The 19,295-nt window shown below is 46.8% G+C and overlaps 1 protein-coding gene across 1 annotated transcript in view; it reads left to right on the top strand.

Moving 5' to 3' along the window:
- LOC147700527 (uncharacterized) overlaps nucleotides 1-19,295 on the top strand; it is a 229,345-nt gene that overhangs the window by 111,920 nt on the left and 98,130 nt on the right. The gene's annotated exons all lie outside the window — the stretch shown is intronic.

Consider the following 19,295-nt stretch of genomic DNA (forward strand, 5'->3'; position numbering starts at 1 on the left):
TGGCTCCACCTCCTGCGGAGCGTCTGTTGTCCCTGCCCCAAACCCTGAAAGGAGAAGGCAGAGTCTGCACAACAAAGTGCTCCAGTGCTGGAAAGGACTATGCAAAGGCACCCCTGACCTTAGAAGACAAAAGAAACTGACTATAAATGAAGGAGACCTGCTCCTAAGAAATCCGATCCAGTTTTCCCACAACGAACCTCTGCCCAACTAGAAGGACCAAGAAGAAACTGAAGGACTGGCCTACAGTGTGCCTTGCTGAGGAAGGAGAGGAGAAGACCAAAAAGGACTTGGTTTTGCTGTGCTGAAAATCATCTGCAAGGGCTTGTTTGAGCTTGCCCCCTGAACGGAACCCAAGGACCAGTGGGTTCCTTGTGTCTTCGCTCGTCTTGTGAATCAAGCCGTGTGTTCCTCCCGCCGGAGCTGAGTCTGCGCCCCCTCCTAGGGTTGTGGAACTCGGGAGCTGGCCTGCCTTTCTGCCCGTTGAGAGCCCCGCTTGCGTAGAGCCGCTCTCTGCCCCTCGGGTCAGGCCACCTGCTCCTCTGCCACCCTGCCCTCTATTTGAGTGCGCCGGAGTGCTCCCTCGCCCCTTCCACCGGAATTTCACTCATGAATGCGATCTACGCCTGGACGGCCGCGCATATGCCTGGGCGTACCCGGCCACCCCGCTTTGCTTCCGAGTCATAGTACAGGCCGCACCGCCCCTCTTAAGTGACCCCCAGTACAGCCCATACCGGAGGTTGTGGGCCGCGCCTTCTTTTTAGACCCTGCCCGCTAAATCAACAGAGACCTGGAGATACGCTTGCGCTACGAAGCGCACTTCAAGGTACAGTCCGTGCATGAGCAACAGGGGTGGAGGGAGCATCAGCAGCAGGGATGGAGAGCGCATCAGTACCTGGGGTGGAGGAGCATCAGAACCATAGGTGGAGGGAGCATCAGCACCTTAGGTGGAGGGAGCATCAGCATCTCAGGTGGAAGGAGCATTAGCACCTGGGATGGAAGGCGCATCAGCACCTGGGGTGGAGGGAGCATCTGCACCTGTGGTGGAGGGAGCATCAGCACCTTAAGTCGGAGGGAGCATCAGCACCTGGGGAGGAGGGAGCATCAGCAGCAGGGGTAGAGGGAGTATCAGCACCTGGGGTGGAGGAGCATCAGCACCTGGGGTGAAGGGAGCATCATCTCCTTAGGTGGAAGGCGCATCAGCACCTTAGATGGAGGGAACATCAGCACCAGGGGTGGAGGGAGCATCAGCAGCAGGGATGGAGAGAGCATCAGCACCTGGGGTGGAGGAGCATCAGCACCTGGGGTGAAGGGAGCATCATCACCTAAGGTGGAGAGAGCAACAGCACCTTAGGTGGAGGGTGCATCAGCACCTGCAATGGAGAGAGCATCAGCACCTTAATCAGAGGGAGCATCAGCACCTGGGATGAGGGCAGCATCAGCACCTTAGATGGCAGAAGCATCAGCACCTCAGGTGGAGGGATCATCAGTACCTGGGGTGGAGAGAGCATCAGCAAAAGTGGTGGAGGGAGCATTGCTGTACTTTAAATCCTGAAACTCCTTTTCAGGGGTCTTACCAATAAGTAGTCCATTCAAAAGCAGCAAAGAAATCAACAGAGAATCTGAAATATGAAAAGACATCTTTATTACAATTAATTGTGAGGCTACGTCGCCCAGTCACACCTAAAGCAACTGAAGGAGGCAGCCTGCTGAATCGTCTCAGCACAGACCTTTTATACCATTTATTATGCCCTAGGCACACATTTTCTCTTTGAAGTACATTATTGTTGGTCACTCCCAGGACGTGCACACAAAGCACTGTATGATGACAAACCCACTTTCAAGATAAGTCCAGGCCATAAACAATGTCCACATAATGCGTACATTCCCTAGCTGACAATTCCGGATAAACCCAAAACAGTAAGATCACAGCCCATGTCATAAATAGCTCATGGAGGCAGGAACAGGAACAGATGGAAGATAGGCAAGTTTGTGTGTAGTAAATCTTTACAATGTCCTGTGCTCTGATCGATAATCTTGATCAGCTAAAGGGCAGGAACTGGCTTGGCAAGGTTAGCCTCAAGCAACAGGGTCTGCTTTCGCCAGGTCATGCAGGAGTCAGCACAAACCCCAGGTTGTGTCCTTAAATACTTGTTCTGCCACAGTGAGGGCCTACTGTAAGGGCAATCCACAAAATGGCTGCTATGCAAAAGATGGAACCCGAGGGTTCAGAACAAAACCTTCAAATACACAGTGAATCCATTGGTTTAACATGACGAAAACACTCACACTTGCTGAACTCACTGTTTACGGTCTGCTGTTACCAAATTCATAACAGAATCATGATATTTAAAACACAGGTTCTGAATTTTCAGTACCACAGACCATCCTTTTGCCCTTACATAGGCAATCACTCAGTCTATATTTGCAACTGTGCCCAAAGTCCATTATAAGCCTCTATGGAAGGCTTCTATTGTCCATCAAATCCGCTTCCATTGTCTTCTTCCGCGTTGGGCCTCTCGATTCAGGCCTTTTCATGAGAAAAAGTACTGCTTAGTTGGAGTGCCCTCCTGGCAAACACCCACAGCTCACTCGAAAGTCTCAATGTCTCAAAACAATGCACCAGTGTCTCTTCTTTGTGGCAGACACTACAAATGATGTGCTCTTCATTGATCATGGGCAAAAAACATCTCGTGCAGATCAAAGCACTACTGAGAAACAACCTCTCAAGATCAGCAGCACTTTCAGACTCCAACACTCATTATTTAGTGTCAGAGGACGCTCAAGCTGCTCTCTCATGGGCACCAGAATGTAGTGCCATTCCGTCGGAGCAAAGGGAAAAGAGGTGTGTGTGTGGCCAAAACTCGGGCCAAGTGCTCAAGGGACTGTACACTGTCAGAGGTTTCCAGCACATAACAGGTAGAAAGCTCAAACAAACAGAAGCTCTCATTCTGTGGCAAACAAGGAACCAGCTCCTCTTTTTTCTGCAACGCCTTCCGATGAAGCAAATGCCTTGCTTTGGAGGTACCATTGACGGCATGCTGATGATCGCTGACCAGCCTAGCGACTTTCTGGTTGCAGGAATTGTAGAGCCAAGAAGTCTGTCATTCATCTGTAGCGGTCACTGATGGGGAGTGGGCTTAGTCTCGATCACAGGTCTGCAGGGTATCACTCTTCCTTTGACTCTGGAAGATCCCGCAGAACCTAGTGATAAAGGAAATATAACACAAGTGTTAGTTCTCTTCAAATCAAGCACAAAAAACGGTTCATGGGTTTTAACAAGGGGACTGCAAGCAGGTGGCCTGCAATCTGCAAGGGAGTGGCAATACGCCATGGGAATCTAAATGGATGTCCTCACACAGTGGCATTGTCTACTGGGGTAAATACATATTTTCCTCAATGAGTAAGCCTAGGTGTTCCTAAATTCCTTATCTAGAACATCTCAAATAAAGAAATGACATAATACAGATTATCAAGGACATGAAGAAAAGTCCCTTTAAAATATGTGCATCAAGTGCACTATGCAATACAAAGGCTAATGATCAAATGTGCAGACAAAAAGACAAGAACTAGAGAGTCCTGGTATTTGCATGATTAGAACACATCTGATCCCACCAAAAATTAAAGCAGCAGGAACAGAAGAGAACTGAAAAATTAAAATAGACATTGAAAATTCGTCATGTTCAAAAGGTAAACTTAAGATATCTCCTATTGAGATGGAAAACTTGTCTAACTATAATATTGGGTCAGTTAACCAGCCTATCACTACCCCGACAGGCAGTCTGAAAAAATATTGAAGTAGGCCTAAGGAAAATTCTTGAAAACCAGTCTGGTCATACAAAAGGAAATTATACATAACATGGGGGGTCCCTGATACATCACTGCAGTCTAGAAGTGTGAACATAAACAATACACCCATAATAATAAATGGGCTGACTGGTGAAAGGAATTTGGAAAAGGGAAATGGAACTAGGACACAACTAAAATCCCCAATAACTAAGCATGATGCGACATCGGTCAGGGGAGAAGCAACAAAATAAAAATCTATAGGAAGAACAAGAGTTTGCTTGGGTGCCTCAGGCCTGTGACACAGCACCAAGAGTACGGGGGATACACAAAAGACCAAGGTTACACAAATTTTAACTCTACCGCTGGCAACTACACCATATACGGTAATCCTAACTAATGTTCCTATTCTCTCTTCAGGGAGAGAAAAAAAATTGAAACCTGGTTTCCTTTCAAGGGACAAAGCCATATGCTATTTGGGAAACAGAACATAATTAAATAATGCAATATAGAAATTAGGCCACCTTGAGTCACAGATTTATAATTCAATCCTTAGGTCCAATCAAGGATACATAAATGTAGGGCTGCCTGTTCCTTTAAGGGAATGGGCAGTAAGTGACTAACAGCAGGTGACACACTTTGATCCTGTATATCTTTTTAGTTTTCTTCGATATCATTATAGCCAAATTTAGGCATGCACTGGTAAAAGTGCTGCCTGTCTTCCTCACAGTATGAAAACCACATCTGTGAAATGTATCATTATACCAAATCCATCCAACTGTTGTGCAACGATACGTATCGTCATACAGATCCCTTTACAACACAGGGGAACTTGTAATAGTAACAACAGAAAATAAAACATACACAAAAAAAAAATGCACATGTCAAGCCATCAGATATACTTGCCGTATGTCAAGCACAAAAAAAGCACAGACAAAACAATAGCATATGTGAATAAGCGGTGACACACAGCACCATGGCACATGTACTTTATGCACTGTAAACCTGCAGCCCAAAACCCAATATTTGGGCCTGTCTAAATTTGTCAGGTCTAAAATCCCTACCCTCCTTTTGACAGTAGAGCACCAGGCAGTGGGAGTCTGCTGTCAAATATAACTATGCTGTCTGTCTTCTAACATACAAGACCAGCTAAAATATTTCACGATAGGGCCAAATACACAAACGAAAACATGAACATTTCTTTCCAAAGAAATTACGCAAAAACACATCTCCTTTCAAGTAACCAAACTCACATGTCTTGTCAGCCTTAGAACAATCCATGAATAATCTGTAGGCAGAAGCAGAAAAATACACAACACCAAAAAGGACACATTTTTACATACACAAAAATACATTTTCATTACTTAATTGTTACTCTCTTGTCAGTTCACCTCGCAACATCAAGCCACCTTATTTTTACCGTTCTAAAAGAAATGGTTACACTGACACTCCATATTAATTTGGCACCTATAATTTCCACTGTGAAAAATAATTCCTAATTAGCAAATCGTTTTCACTTAGGCCTGTAGCCTGTAGCCTTCAAAATTTTGTAAAAGGGCTGCATCTTATTTTCTATCTAAGACTTAATACAACACTTTGTTTTCTGTAAAATAAACACAACTAGCAAACATTATTTTTCTCAGCATGGAGACACAAATGTATCAGTTCTGCAGAGCATTCAACACGATGTTTTGGGACTTTCAAAGAAACTCCTTTTATTTTCCCTATTAAATTAAGTTCTTTCATTTTATTGATGTTCTCACAGAGAAACCAGAAACCCCACCTTTAGAGGCTCGTTCAGCAAGGTCATTCTGCATTCCTCGGAGGCAAAGTCCTAATTAAAAGGTCACAAATGTCAACATGACAGCCTTCTCCATTGTATACAGGGAAACTAAAAGATAACATCTCAGCAGCGCGACTCGAGCCAGCCTCTGCAATTCTCTCAGCCCTCAGCTTCTGCCACACTGAAGCTGTCAAAGCCAGAAGGCCTAACTAATTCCTCTTAACCTGCAATAATTCACTCTATTTTGAAAAATAATTTCTCTTATTTAGGCGCTAAAATTATCACTATTCCCATATTATTAAACTACATTTACTGTGAATAATTCACAAAACCTAATGAAACACATACCAGTTTTTTTTTGGGGGGGGTTAATGCTTGTTGCAATCCTATGGTACACACTTCAACAGTCTTAAATGAACAAACTTTTCCGTAGGCCTAGCTGAAGCTAGAACCTTCAACCTTGATATTAAAACAAGCCTTTGTACTGGCACATTAACCCACTGAATCATAAGAAGGCACAACCTGCAAATATATATCAAAACCTAAATGTATGCATTTACTGAAGCCTGAGACACTTTAAAAAGTACTCTGAATGAAAGCAAAAATGCAGTTTAAACAGTGTTTTTACTCAAAATCGACTTTCATATTTTGGGCATTAAAAAATGAATATCCTACAATTTTCTTGCATAATATGCATTACTAAAATGTCTATTACATAACCCATGAGTCAGGCATTTGAAAATAATAACTTATACTTTATAAAAATGCTCTTGCTTGCGCCTATGCCAAGGGGAAATTATACACATGAATGCTTGTCATTTTAGTGATGCAACATAACTTAAATCAAATTTTAATGCTAGGAGGTCATAGTATGAGTGTTTCCTTTATAAATTTTTCTCTTTGAAGTACATTATTGTTGGTCACTCCCAGGACGTGCACACAAAGCACTGTATGATGACAAACCCACTTTCAAGATAAGTCCAGGCCATAAACAATGTCCACATAATGCGTACATTCTCTAGCTGACAAGGCCAGATTAAACCCAAAACAGTAAGATCACAGCCCATGTCATAAATAGCTTGTGGAGGCAGGAACAGGAACAGATGGAAGTAAGATAGGCACGTTTGTGTGTAGTAAATCTTTACAATGTCCTGTGCTCTGATCGATAATCTTGATCAGCTAAAGGGCAGGAACTGGCTTGGCAAGGTTAGCCTCAAGCAACAGGGTCAGCTTTCGCCAGGTCATGCAGGAGTCAGCACAAACCCATGTTAAGGTTATGTCCTTAAATACTTGTTCTGCCACAATGAGGGCCTACTGTAAGGGCAATCCACAAAATGGCTGCTATGCACAAGATGGAACCCGAGGGTTCAGAACAAAACCTTCAAATACAAAGTGAATCCATTGGTGTAACATGACGAAAACACTCACACTTGCTGAACTCACTGTTTACGGTCTGCTGTTACCAAATTCATAACAGAATCATGATATTTAAAACACAGGCTCAGAATTTTCAGTACCACAGCATCAGCATGTGCGGGATGGGAGCATCAGCACCTGCAGTGGAGGGAGCATCAGCACCTGGTTTCAGGGGACCATCAGCACCTTAGTTGGAGGGAGCATCAGCACCTGGTTTCAGGGGAGCATCAGCACCTTAGTTGGAGGGAGCATCAGAACCCTACGTGGAGGGAGCACCAGCACCTGGGGTGGAGGGAGCATCAGCACCAGGGTTGGAGGGAGTATTAGCAGATACAGAGGTGGCCATCTTCACCTGAGGTGAGGACTCATCCATTCGTTGGCTGGAGGGAACAGTAGCAGCAGTGGAGGATAGCCCATCAGCTTCTTCAGTGGTGGGCGTATCCACAACCTGGGCAATGAGTGATAGAGTGCCAGGGTGGGGGGGCATGTTAGCGCCTAGAGTACAAAGTGCAAAACATTTGTGTGAAGCAGAAAACATCAGCATAACTTCAGCCCTGAGGGTGGAGGGCACATCAAAGCCAGAGTCTGAGGCCGCATCAATGCCGAGGACTGAGGGCTCATCAATGCCAAGGAATGAGGGTCATCAATGCCAAGGTCTGAGGGTCATTAACCCAAGGTCTGAGGGTTATCATTGCAAAGCCTGAGGGTTATCAATGCCAAGGCAGTATGGCTCATCAGTGCCAAGGTCTGAGGGCTCATCAATGCCAGTGGCTGAGTGTCATCAATGCCAGGGTCTGGGGGCTCATCAATGCCAAATTCTGAGGGTCATCAATGCCAAGGACTGAGGGCTCTTCAATGCCAAGGCCTGAGGGTTCATCAATGCCAGGGTCTGAGGGCTCATCAATGCCAGGGCCTGAGGGCTCATCAATGCCAGGGTCTGAGGGTGCATCAATGCCAGGGTCTGAGGGCTCAGCAATGCCAAGGCCTGAGGGTCATCAATGGCAAGGCCTGAGGGTCACCAATGCCAAGGTTTGAGGGTCATCAATGCCATGGTCTGAAGGCTCATCAACGCCATGGTCTGAGGGCTCATTAGTACCAGGGTCTGAGGGTTCATCAATGCCAAGGTCTGAGGGTTCATCAATGCCAAGGTGTGAGGGTCATCAATGCTAAGGACTGAGGGCTTATCAATGCCAAGGTCTGAGGGCTCATCAATGCCAGGGTATGAGGGTCATCAATGCCAAGGTCTGAGGGCTCATCAATGCCAGGGTCTGAGGGTCATCAATGCCAGGGTCAGAGGGCTCATCAATGCCAGGGTCTGAGGATGCATCAATGCCAGGGTCCAGGGGCACATCCATGCCAATGTCTGAGGGTTATCATTGCCAGGGTTTGAGGGCACATTGATGCCAAAGTCTGAGTGCTCATTAATTCCAGGTTCTGAGAGCTCACCACTGCCAAGGCCTGAGGGCTCATCAATGCCAGGGCGTGAGTGCTTATCAATGCCAGGGCCTGAGTGCTCAATAATGCCAAGGTCTGAGGGCTCATCAATGCCAGGGTCAGAGGGAAACCAATGCCAAGCTCCAAGGGCACATTCATCCAAGGTCTGAGGGATCATCATTGCCATGGTCTGAGGGCTCATCAATGGCAAGGGCTGAGGGTCATCAATGGCAAGGCCTGAGGGTCACCAATGCCAAGGTTTGAGGGTCATCAATGCCATGGTCTGAAGGCTCATCAATGCCATGGTCTGAGGGCTCATTAGTACCAGAGTCTGAGGGTTCATCAATGCCAAGGTCTGAGGGTTCATCAATGCCAAGGTGTGAGGGTCATCAATGCTAAGGACTGAGGGCTTATCAATGCCAAGGTCTGAGAGCACATCAATACCAGGGTCAGAGGGCCAATCAATGCTAAGGTCTGATGGCTCATCAATGCCAAGGTCTGAGGGCTCATCGATACCAGGGTCTGAGGGTCATCAATGCCAAGGTCTGAGGGTCATCAATGCAAAGCCTAAGGGTCATCAGTTCCAGGGCCTGAGGGCTTAGCTATGCCAAGGTCTGAGGGTTTACCAATGCCAAGGCCTGAGGGTCACCAATGCCAATGTTTGAGGGTCATCAATGCCATGGTCTGAGGGCTCATAAATGCCATGGTCTGAGGGCTCCTCAGTACCAGGGTCTGAGGGTTCATCAATGCCAAGGTTTGAGGGTCATCAATGATAAGGACTGAAGGCTTATCAATGCCATGGTCTGAGGGCTCATCAATGCTAAGGTCTGGTGGCTCATCAATGCTAAGGTCTGAGGGCTCATCGATGCCAGGGTCTGAGGGTCATCAATGCCAAGGTCTGAGGGTCATCAATGCAAAGCCTGAGGGTCATCAGTGCCAGGGCCTGAGGGCTCAGCTATGCCAAGGTCTGAGGGTTCATTAATGCCAAGGCCTGAGGTCATCAATGCTGAGGACTGAGGGCTCATCAATGCCAGGGTCTGAGGGCTCATCAATGCCAAGGTCTGAGGGCTCATCAATTCCAGGGTCTAAGGGAAACCAATGCCAAGGTCCAAGGGCACACCCATGCCAAGGTCAAAGGGCACATTCATGCCAAGGTCTGAGGGCTCATCATTGCCATGGTCTGATGGCTAATCAATGCCAAGGTCTGAGGGCTGATCGATGCCAGGGTCTGAGGGTCATCAATGCCAGGTCTGAGGGTCATCAATGCAAAGCCTGAGGGTCATCAGTGCCAGGGCCTGAAGGTAAGCATGGGAGAATTTTGCGGATCTCGCGTTCGCGAATTTTGCGGATTTGCGAACTCGCAATCCGCAAAATCCGCGAATTCCCGCGAATTTGCGGATTTTTTTTTTTTTTGTGTTCGCCCGTGTTTCTGCCAGTTCGCGAGGGTTTTTACAATTTCGCAATTTGCGAACTTACCTGTCGGGTCGCAAGTTTCGCGAACTTGTTGTTTCTACGTGTCCAGCCTGTTTGGGACACTCTTCTTCATCACTGCCACTCTCTGTCACCACTTCCACTCTCTGACTACTCATGCCACCCTCTGGCCCACCCATGCCACCCTCTGTTTCATCACAGCACCCTCTGGTTGTTCAGTCAGTGTACATTATTGTGGCAACGCAAGCACACCTTCCCTGCCTCAAGTGAACTGAATTAATTTGGGGCTGATTAATGTGTCACAGAATATTTTTTTAGCTGGCACCTGCTTCCTTAGTGCTTCCTGATTAGTGAACTTTTGAACTTGCTAAGTGCTTTCATTGTTGCAAAATTAGTTACAACACCTGCCCTGCCCCAACTGACAATAATGAATTAGGGGCTGATTAATGGATTTGAACTGCCAGCCTGGCTCCTGCTTGTCTCCCTTAGCTGTAATTCAGGACCTTTGTGGCATATGTGTAACTATTCTGAGGTTCAGAGCAGGGTCACATAATAGTTGCAACTGGCAACTGAACTCTGGAGGGGCCCCTCAGCAAGCACTACAGGAAATGGCTACTAATGATGAGCCTGAACTTTTGAACCTGGTAAGTAGTTTCAGTTTTGATTAGATCGTATTTCTGCAATTTGGCACTTATTCGCGGGGCGCGAAGTTGTACTGGGAAGCCGCGAACTCACGCGAACAGTGCAAGCAGTGCGAGCAAAATCCGCTGCTCGCGGATTTGCGGATTTTGCGGGAGATTCGCGAATCTCGCGGATTGCGAATTTACCGAAAATCCGCAAAATCCGCGAGCGAAACGGATTTTCGGCCCATGCCTACCTGAGGGCTCAGCTATGCCAAGTTCTGAGGGCTCAACAATGCCAGGGTCTGAGGGCTCGTCAATGCCAGGGACTGAGGGACATCAATCCCAAGGCCTGAGGGTTATCAATGCCAAGGCCTGAGGGCTTATTTATGCCAAGGTCTGAGGGCTCATCAATGCCAGGGTCTGAGGGCTTATCAATGACAAGGATTGAGGGCTTATCTATGCCAGGGTCTGAGGGCTCATCAATGCAAGGGTCTGAGGGTCATTAACCCAAGGTCTGAGGGTTATCAATGCAAAGCCTGAGGGTTATCTATGCCAAGGCCTTATTTATGGCTCATCAATGCCAGGATCTGAGGGTCATCAATGCCAGGGTCTGAGGGCTTATCAATGTCAGGGTCTGAGAGCTCATCAATGCCAGGGTCTGAGAGCTCATCAATGCCAGGGTGTGAGTGCTTATTAATGCCAGGGCCTGAGGGCTCATCAGTGCTAAGATCTGAGGGCTCATTAATGCCAGGGTCTGAGGGAAATCAATGCCAAGGTCCAAGGGCACATCCATGCCTAAGTCTGAGGGCACATCCATGCCAATGTCTAAGGGCACATCCATGCCAATTTCTGAGGACTCATCATTGCCAGGGTCTGAGGGCTCATCAATGCCAAGGTCTGAGGGTCATCAATGACAAGGCCTGGGGTTCATCCATGCCAAGGCCTAAGGGCTCATCAATGCCAAGGTCTGAGTTTCATCAATGTCATGGCCTGAGGGCTCATCAATGCCAGGGTCTGAGTTTCTTCAATGCCAGGGTCTGAGGGCTCATCAATGCCAGGGTGTGAGTGCTTATCAATGCCAGGGCCTGAGGGGTCATCAGTGCCAGGGTCTGAGGGCTCATCAATGCCAGGGTCTGAGGGCTCATCAATGCCAGGGCCTGAGGGCTCATCAATGCCAGGGTCTGAGGGTGCATCAATGCCAGGGTCTGAGGGCTCAGCAATGCCAAGGCCTGAGGGTCATCAATGCCGAGGACGGAGGGCTCTTCAATGCCAAGGCCTGAGGGTCATCAATGCCGAGGACTGAATGCTCTCAATGCCAAGGTCTGAGGGTCATCAATACCAGGGTCTGAGGGCACATCCATGCCAAGGTCTGAGGGTCATCAATCGCAAGGCCTGAGGGCCATCAATGCCAAGGGCTGAGGGCTTATCAATGCCAGGGTCTGAGGGTCATCAATGCCAAGGTCTGAGGGCTCATCAATTGCAAGGCCTAAGGGTCATTAATGCCAAGGGCTGAGGGCTTATCAATGCCAGGGTCTGAGGGCTCATCCATACTGGAGTTCTGGACTTTTTGGTTCCGTCCAGAGGTGTCAGGGAACAACACCCGAAGACCCCGGAGTTCCACCTGTCTTGGTGCACAAATAAACAGAAACACGGGCTTCTCGATGGTGGCGTCAAAGACCAAAGGTTTATTACTGCAGGGACACAGAAGTCACTGAAACTACGCATGGGCAGTGTCTAGGAGCCTGTTCGATTTGTACAAAGAGGGTTGCTCCTTATATACCAAAATTTGAGCTTGAGGCAAATTCTTTACATGTAATACATTCCCAGAACCTTTGTGTCCTAAACAATAAATATTTGGCGTTACACAGGAACCGTCGATAATATCTGATGTCAAACATTACGAAGAGGGGTTCCCACTAGTTCATCACAATCCCTTGTCAATATTGCATTCAAGAGCCGGACCGCCTCATCGTAAATTTCGTTACCTCCCCCTAATAAAGATTCAGAAAGAAAGGAACGGAGCCAGGTGTGGAAGATAGGAAAGTAGGATAAGGGATGTTTGTGGGTTGTAAATGGGCAAGGCTACCGGCTTCGGCCGCCTAATCGTGATCAGGCCAACGGACACAAGGACCAGTTCAACAGGACTGGCCTCGGGCAGAGGAGGCAGCCTTTGTTGAGTCATGCAGCTACAGCGTGTTCTGGTCTAAGGTGCACGTGTCACTAGAGAGGTGAATCTCCGGCTAAGGCTACGTGTCCTTAATTGAAATGAAGTGATCAGAGGTTATTGCGTATGTGAGGGCAAGAAACACAAAATGGCCGCCATGATCTAAGATGGATGCCATGGGTAGATCAGAAATGTGGTTGTTACAGGAGTACTCTTGCTCGTAGCGTAGCGAAAACACCAGGATATGCTAAATGGATCATTTGCGGTTCGCTGATACCAATATTATGTATTTCCGACAATATTGAAAACACGGGTTCAAATCGTCACGGAACCTCAATACCAAGGTCTGAGGGCCATCACTGCCAGGTCCAGAGAGCTCATCAATGCCAAGGCCTGAAGGCTCATCAATGCCAGGGTCTGAGGGAACATCTATGCCAGAGTCTGAGGGCTCATCAATGCCAACGTCTGAGGGCTCATTAATGCCAGGGTCTGATGGGTAATCAATGACAAGGTCTGAGTGCTCATCAAGGCCAGGGTCTGAGGGCTCATCAATGCCAAGGTCTGAGGGAACATCAATGCCAGGGTTTGAGGGCTCATCAATGCCAAGGTCTGAGGGCTCATCAATACCAGGGTCTGAGGGCACATCCATGCCAAGGTCTGAGGGTCATCAATCGCAAGGCCTGAGGGCCATCAATGCCAAGGGCTGAGGGCTTATCAATGCCAGGGTCTGAGGGTCATCAATGCCAAGGTCTGAGGGCTCATCAATTGCAAGGCCTAAGGGTCATTAATGCCAAGGGCTGAGGGCTTATCAATGCCAGGGTCTGAGGGCTCATCCATACTGGAGTTCTGGACTTTTTGGTTCTGTCCAGAGGTGTCAGGGAACAACACCCGAAGACCACGGAGTTCCACCTGTCTTGGTGCACAAATAAACAGAAACACGGGCTTCTCGATGGTGGCGTCAAAGACCAAAGGTTTATTACTGCAGGGACACAGAAGTCACAGAAACTACGCATGGGCAGTGTCTAGGAGCCTGTTCGATTTGTACAAAGAGGGTTGCTCCTTATATACCAAAATTTGAGCTTGAGGCAAATTCTTTACATGTAATACATTCCCAGAACCTTTGTGTCCTAAACAATAAATATTTGGCGTTACACAGGAACCGTCGATAATATCTGATGTCAAACATTACGAAGAGGGGTTCCCGCTAGTTCATCACAATCCCTTGTCAATATAGCATTCAAGAGCCGGACCGCCTCATCGTAAATTTCGTTACCTCCCCCTAATAAAGATTCAGAAAGAAAGGAACGAAGCCAGGTGTGGAAGATAGGAAAGTAGGATAAGGGATGTTTGTGGGTTGTAAATGGGCAAGGCTACCGGCTTCGGCCGCCTAATCGTGATCAGGCCAACGGACACGAGGACCAGTTCAACAGGACTGGCCTCGGGCAGAGGAGGCAGCCTTTGTCGAGTCATGCAGCTACAACGTGTTCTGGTCTAAGGTGCACGTGTCAATAGGAGGTGAATCTCCGGCTAAGGCTACGTGTCCTTAATTGAAATGAAGTGATCAGAGGTTATTGCGTATGTGAGGGCAAGAAACACAAAATGGCCGCCATGATCTTAGATGGATGCCATGGGTAGATCAGAAATGTGGTTGTTACAGGAGTACTCTTGCTCGTAGCGTAGCGAAAACACCAGGATATGCTAAATGGATCATTTGCGGTTCGCTGATACCAATATTATGTATTTCCGACAATATTGAAAACACGGGTTCAAATCGTCACGGAACCTCAGACCCTCCTTTTGCCCTTACATAGGCAATTACTCAGTCTATGTCAGAGTCTAATTCTATGCTCATCAGGTCAGTGACATGTTGTTGTATCATCATCCTTTCTCGCGCCTTTTCTCCAAACGCAGGTGGTTTTCTAAAACAGGTTGCAGCACAAAGACTACACAGAGCTGGACCACACTGGATAATCAGGCAGCATGAGAATAGGAATACTAAGATGACACCAATGACCATCAGAACCTTCCATCCCCACGCTGATATCAGAGTCCAAAACCACTCCATGAAGGACCAGTTTCCCTTGTCTACGTGTATAGAGTCGGAAATCTTGTGTAGCTTAGAGATCGCCTCATAGACTGTTGGAGCATTATTGGGAATAAAGACACAGCAGCTCGATTGGATCATTCTGCATACCCCACCTCGATCTGCAAGTATTACGTCTAGAACCATACGGTTCTGCAACGTCATGAGTCTATCCGCCTGAAGCTCAGCTGTCAAATTGCTAAGGGCACCAGCAGTTTCGGTAATAGTAGATTCAACTACCCGTGTTAGCTGACGTATGTTTCTACTATTGGCCATAGGCCCCCAGAACGGAAGGAAGCCTTTGAAGAAGTCTCCAGCTTCCTGACCAGCGGTGTCTTCCTTGCTGAAAACACCTCTTGCTACTCTGGTCTTGTGATAATCAGATGAAGCAGTGTATGTTGGAGGCAATAGTCGAGCAATATAACATGATCCTGAAAAGTCAGCAGGCAACCATGTATATGCTCTGTCTTGACAGATGAAGTAGGTACCCCTAGCAGTAAGAAAAGCAGGGGAAGAGTTAGACGGAAACACATAAGTCTCAACGCACTCACTCCTCCCTAGCTGAGCTCTCGGATTTCTCCCATTACCTTGCAAACAGACCTGACCTCGGTGAGGTACGACCCAGATTGGAGTTGAGCTTTTACGCTTGCTTTCTCCCAAACTAAGGCGATACTCTGAAGATTTCCAACTCAAATATACTCGTAATTCGTCTCTAGGGTAAGATGGAGTATTATTGACGTCCTTGATCATGTCAATAATTCCCTGGACTAAAGCTTTGTTGGCAGAGTTATATTTAGTGGAACGTGGTGGACGTGGAGGATAGGTTTCAAGGGCATACGCAAAAATGGTCTGAAGGGCCTGAAATGATCCATTATAGCTGAAAGGCAAAACCAGATAGGGAATACCTTTATCCATAGTGTGGGGTATCAAGCCACACACCCAGCAGTCTGTAGTGTTAACTACCAGTTGGTGTTGGTGCAAGAGCTGTACAAAAGTGTTATTGATAAATTCTGAGCGTCGAGCTTGCTCATGTTCAGGAAACGAGTGAAAAGAGTGTATAGAAGAAACAGTAGAAGTAGCAGGATCAAGGGGTGGTACTGGAGTTACTGGCATAAAAATCAAACTCATACCAAAGACGATTCCACCCACCAACATTATCAAAACAATCAAAAATGTAATGGCACACTGTATCAGAAAGCATTTGCTGTGAAGAATTCTGTAAAGTCTGTTTCTGCGAACATAAATCACATTTTCTCGTTGCAGCGCAGGAAGCTCCATCTTCTACAATCCGCTCGCGACCACTCATGATGTGTACGTAGATGAAAATGCCTCTATCAGCCCTGGGAGTTCCCAGAACCAACAGAAAGATCGACCTTGTGTCAGACCCCCGCAGATTCAACTAGGTACACAGCCACGACCCTACGGCTACCCAGACGGCAAGGCAATTATTTAAAAACAATAAAATAATAGCAAACTTCCTGGCTGAAGGCAAAAGTTCTAAATTTCAAAATATCACAATAGGCAGTTTCCTGCTTTATTTGTCCATATTACGAGGTCGTAAGTTGTATTTTAGTTTTGTAGGAACTGTTTGATCGGAAAATAATGTATCCTTAGTAGCTGTTGCAGTGCTCAGGTTCGCAGATGACTGAGTTTTTTCTGATGTAGAGGACCAATGTTCAGAGTTCAAAGGAGTCTTTTCAGGAGGAGAGTCAGAGTTCGGAGTGTCAGTTACCAATTCGGCATCGCTGAAAGGGATAAACTTGGGTGTTTGCTCGCATTCAGAGGCACCAATTCCCTTCTTCACCCAGTCGTCGTAAGGAAGTGGCAAAGGTACACGTTTGACATGAGTTGCGTGTATCCAGTGCTTACGTCCGGCCACACGAACGGCAGTTCTCGTTGCAAGCAGCACCTGGAAGGGTCCGACAAACTTGGGCTGAAGGTTCTTTGTCCTCGCGAAATTTCGGACCACAACGTGGTCGCCGGGTTTCAGCTGATGACCTGGACTCTCCGGAGGCTTTGGCAATGCATCGAAAACCTGTTGGTGAATAAGACTCAATTTAGCAGTCAAGTCGTAAAGGTAATCGATCAACATAGGATATTCTAGAGAACAAAACTCTTTCGGCCTAGGCACTCCCCAGACATTCGCAGGGCGACTAAAAACTATTTCGTAAGGACTAAGCCCTACCCTAGAATGTACAGTCGCCCTCGTTGATAACAAAGCCAAGGGTAGTGCGTCTGGCCAGGATAAACCCGTGGATGCCTGTATTTTAGCAAGTTTTAGTTTGAGGGTGCCATTGTAACCCTCAACTAAACCACCAGACTGGGGATGGTTTGCACTGTGAAATTTCTGTTTGATGCCCAAACCGGCACACACACTCTGCATAACTTTCCCTATAAACTCACTTCCGTTATCTGACCATACAATCCGTGGCATTCCATACCTAGGGAAATATTCTTTGAGAAGAATTTTGGCAGTTGATAGGGCAGTATTGTCCTTTAGTGGATATGCTTCGATCCATCTGGAGAATGCACAGACTACCACCAGGACGTATTTTAGATTATTACAGCGATCCATGTGTATGAAATCTAGCTGAATTACCTCCAAGGGGCAGGAAGGAGGAGCGAAGTGACCAGCAGGAGTTGGGGTTCCCTTGCCAGGATTATGCATCAGGCATACCATACAATTTTTCACCACTCTCTCTGCACATTTACTGATCTCATCATTCTTCCAGACCGGAGCTAACATCTTACAGATTCCTTTAGAACTTATATGCGCTACTCCATGCGCCATTGTCACCACTGCAAGCACATACGCATCAGGCAACATCCAACGCTGTTGTTCTGACAAATCAATCCAACACCCACTCGAATCCAACTTGCCCGTACTTTCTTTCCATGCACGTTTTTCCTCCTCAGTTGCCTCTTTCTGAATCTCTTTTACACTTTCCACTGTATCCTCACACATTCCAGACTCGGAAATCCACCTTGCAGATGTTGCAACATACATTCTACTCATCATATTCCTAGCTGTCTGTTTAGCGGTTTCATCAGCAAAAGCATTCCCACGACCAACATCATCCGTGATTGCTTTATGAGCACTGCATTTCACAATCGCAACTGCAGTCGGTAAGGTTAGAGATTCCAACAAGTCGTTAACTAGCTGACCATGTTGAATCTTAGTCCCATGGGACGTAATGAAACCTCTTTATTTCCACAAACGGCCAAAACTATGGGCCACGCCAAATGCGTACTGACTATCTGTAAACACATTCACTCTCTTTCCCTTAGCTAAGACACACGCTCTTGTTAGAGCTATTAATTCCGCAGCTTGGGCAGAATTCTGACTCACTCTTGCAGTCTCCACAATCGTTCTCAAAGTCGTTACCGCATAGGCAGCAGTCACATCACCATTTTCCAATTTAAATCATGACCCATCAACATACAACGTGCCATCTGGATCTGACAATGGGGTGTCTTTTAAATCAATTCGTCCTTTTGTCTCTTCCTCAGTTCTAAAACAGCAATCATGGGGCTCGGAATCACTCGACTCTTGATTAGCCGGCAACAATGTTGCTGGATTCAATACATTGCATCTTTTGATCTGAATATGACTCGCTAGCAGTGTCAGCTCGTAGCCAGATAATCTCGCACTGGTAAGGTGTTGTGTCTTGGTTCTGTTCATGAGTGTATCCACAGCATGAGGAACCATGACCACTAGCATATTGTTCATCACCAAACCAGCAGATTGTCGAATGGAAGCCGCAGCTGCCGCTGTAGCTCTCAAACAACTAGGCAACGCTCTAGCTACCGGATCTAATGTTGATGAAAAATACGCACAAGGGCGTTGTTTATCACCAAATTTCTGTGTCAGAACACTCAACGCGCAACCTTCTCTCTCGTGAACATAGAGCGTGAATGGCTTGCTGTAGTCGGGTGTACCCAATACAGGAGCTGAACACAATGCTTTTCGTAACTCAGAAAAACTCTCCTGACATTCAGCAGACCATGGCACCGGACTCGGAACATTTTTCCCAGTCAAAGCTACCAACGGTTTTGCTAAAAGAGAAAAATTTGGGATCCACTGCCTACAGTAAGAGGTAATACCTAAAAAGGCACGTACTTCTCTCTGCGTGCGAGGAACACTCATCTGTGTAATTGCTTTTATTCTCTCTGGGGTCAACTTCCTTCCCTCCTTTGACAAGAGATGACCTAGGTAGGTCACTTCTTGGCAGCAGTATTGCATTTTCGAAGGTGATACCTTGTGATTCAAATTGGACAAATGATGCAATAACGAAATCGTAGCTGCTTTGCAAGTTTCCTTGTCATCGGCAGCCACTAGAAGATCGTCTACATACTGCACTAGGGCAGAACCTTGAGGAAGTACAAAGGAATCTAACTGACTTTTTAATGCCTGACTGTAAATGGATGGGCTCTCACAATAGCCTTGTGGAGCGCGTTTAAATCTGAAGCTTCGACCTCCTAGACAGAAGCCGAAAATATCTCTGCTTTCCTCGGCTATCGGAATGCTGAAAAAGGCATTTTTCAAGTCGATGACTGAAAACCATGTGGCTGTAGCAG

The sequence above is a fragment of the Lissotriton vulgaris genome, chromosome 7 (assembly GCF_964263255.1).
Source record: "Lissotriton vulgaris chromosome 7, aLisVul1.2, whole genome shotgun sequence".
In the NCBI taxonomy this organism is placed as follows: Eukaryota; Metazoa; Chordata; class Amphibia; order Caudata; family Salamandridae; genus Lissotriton; species Lissotriton vulgaris.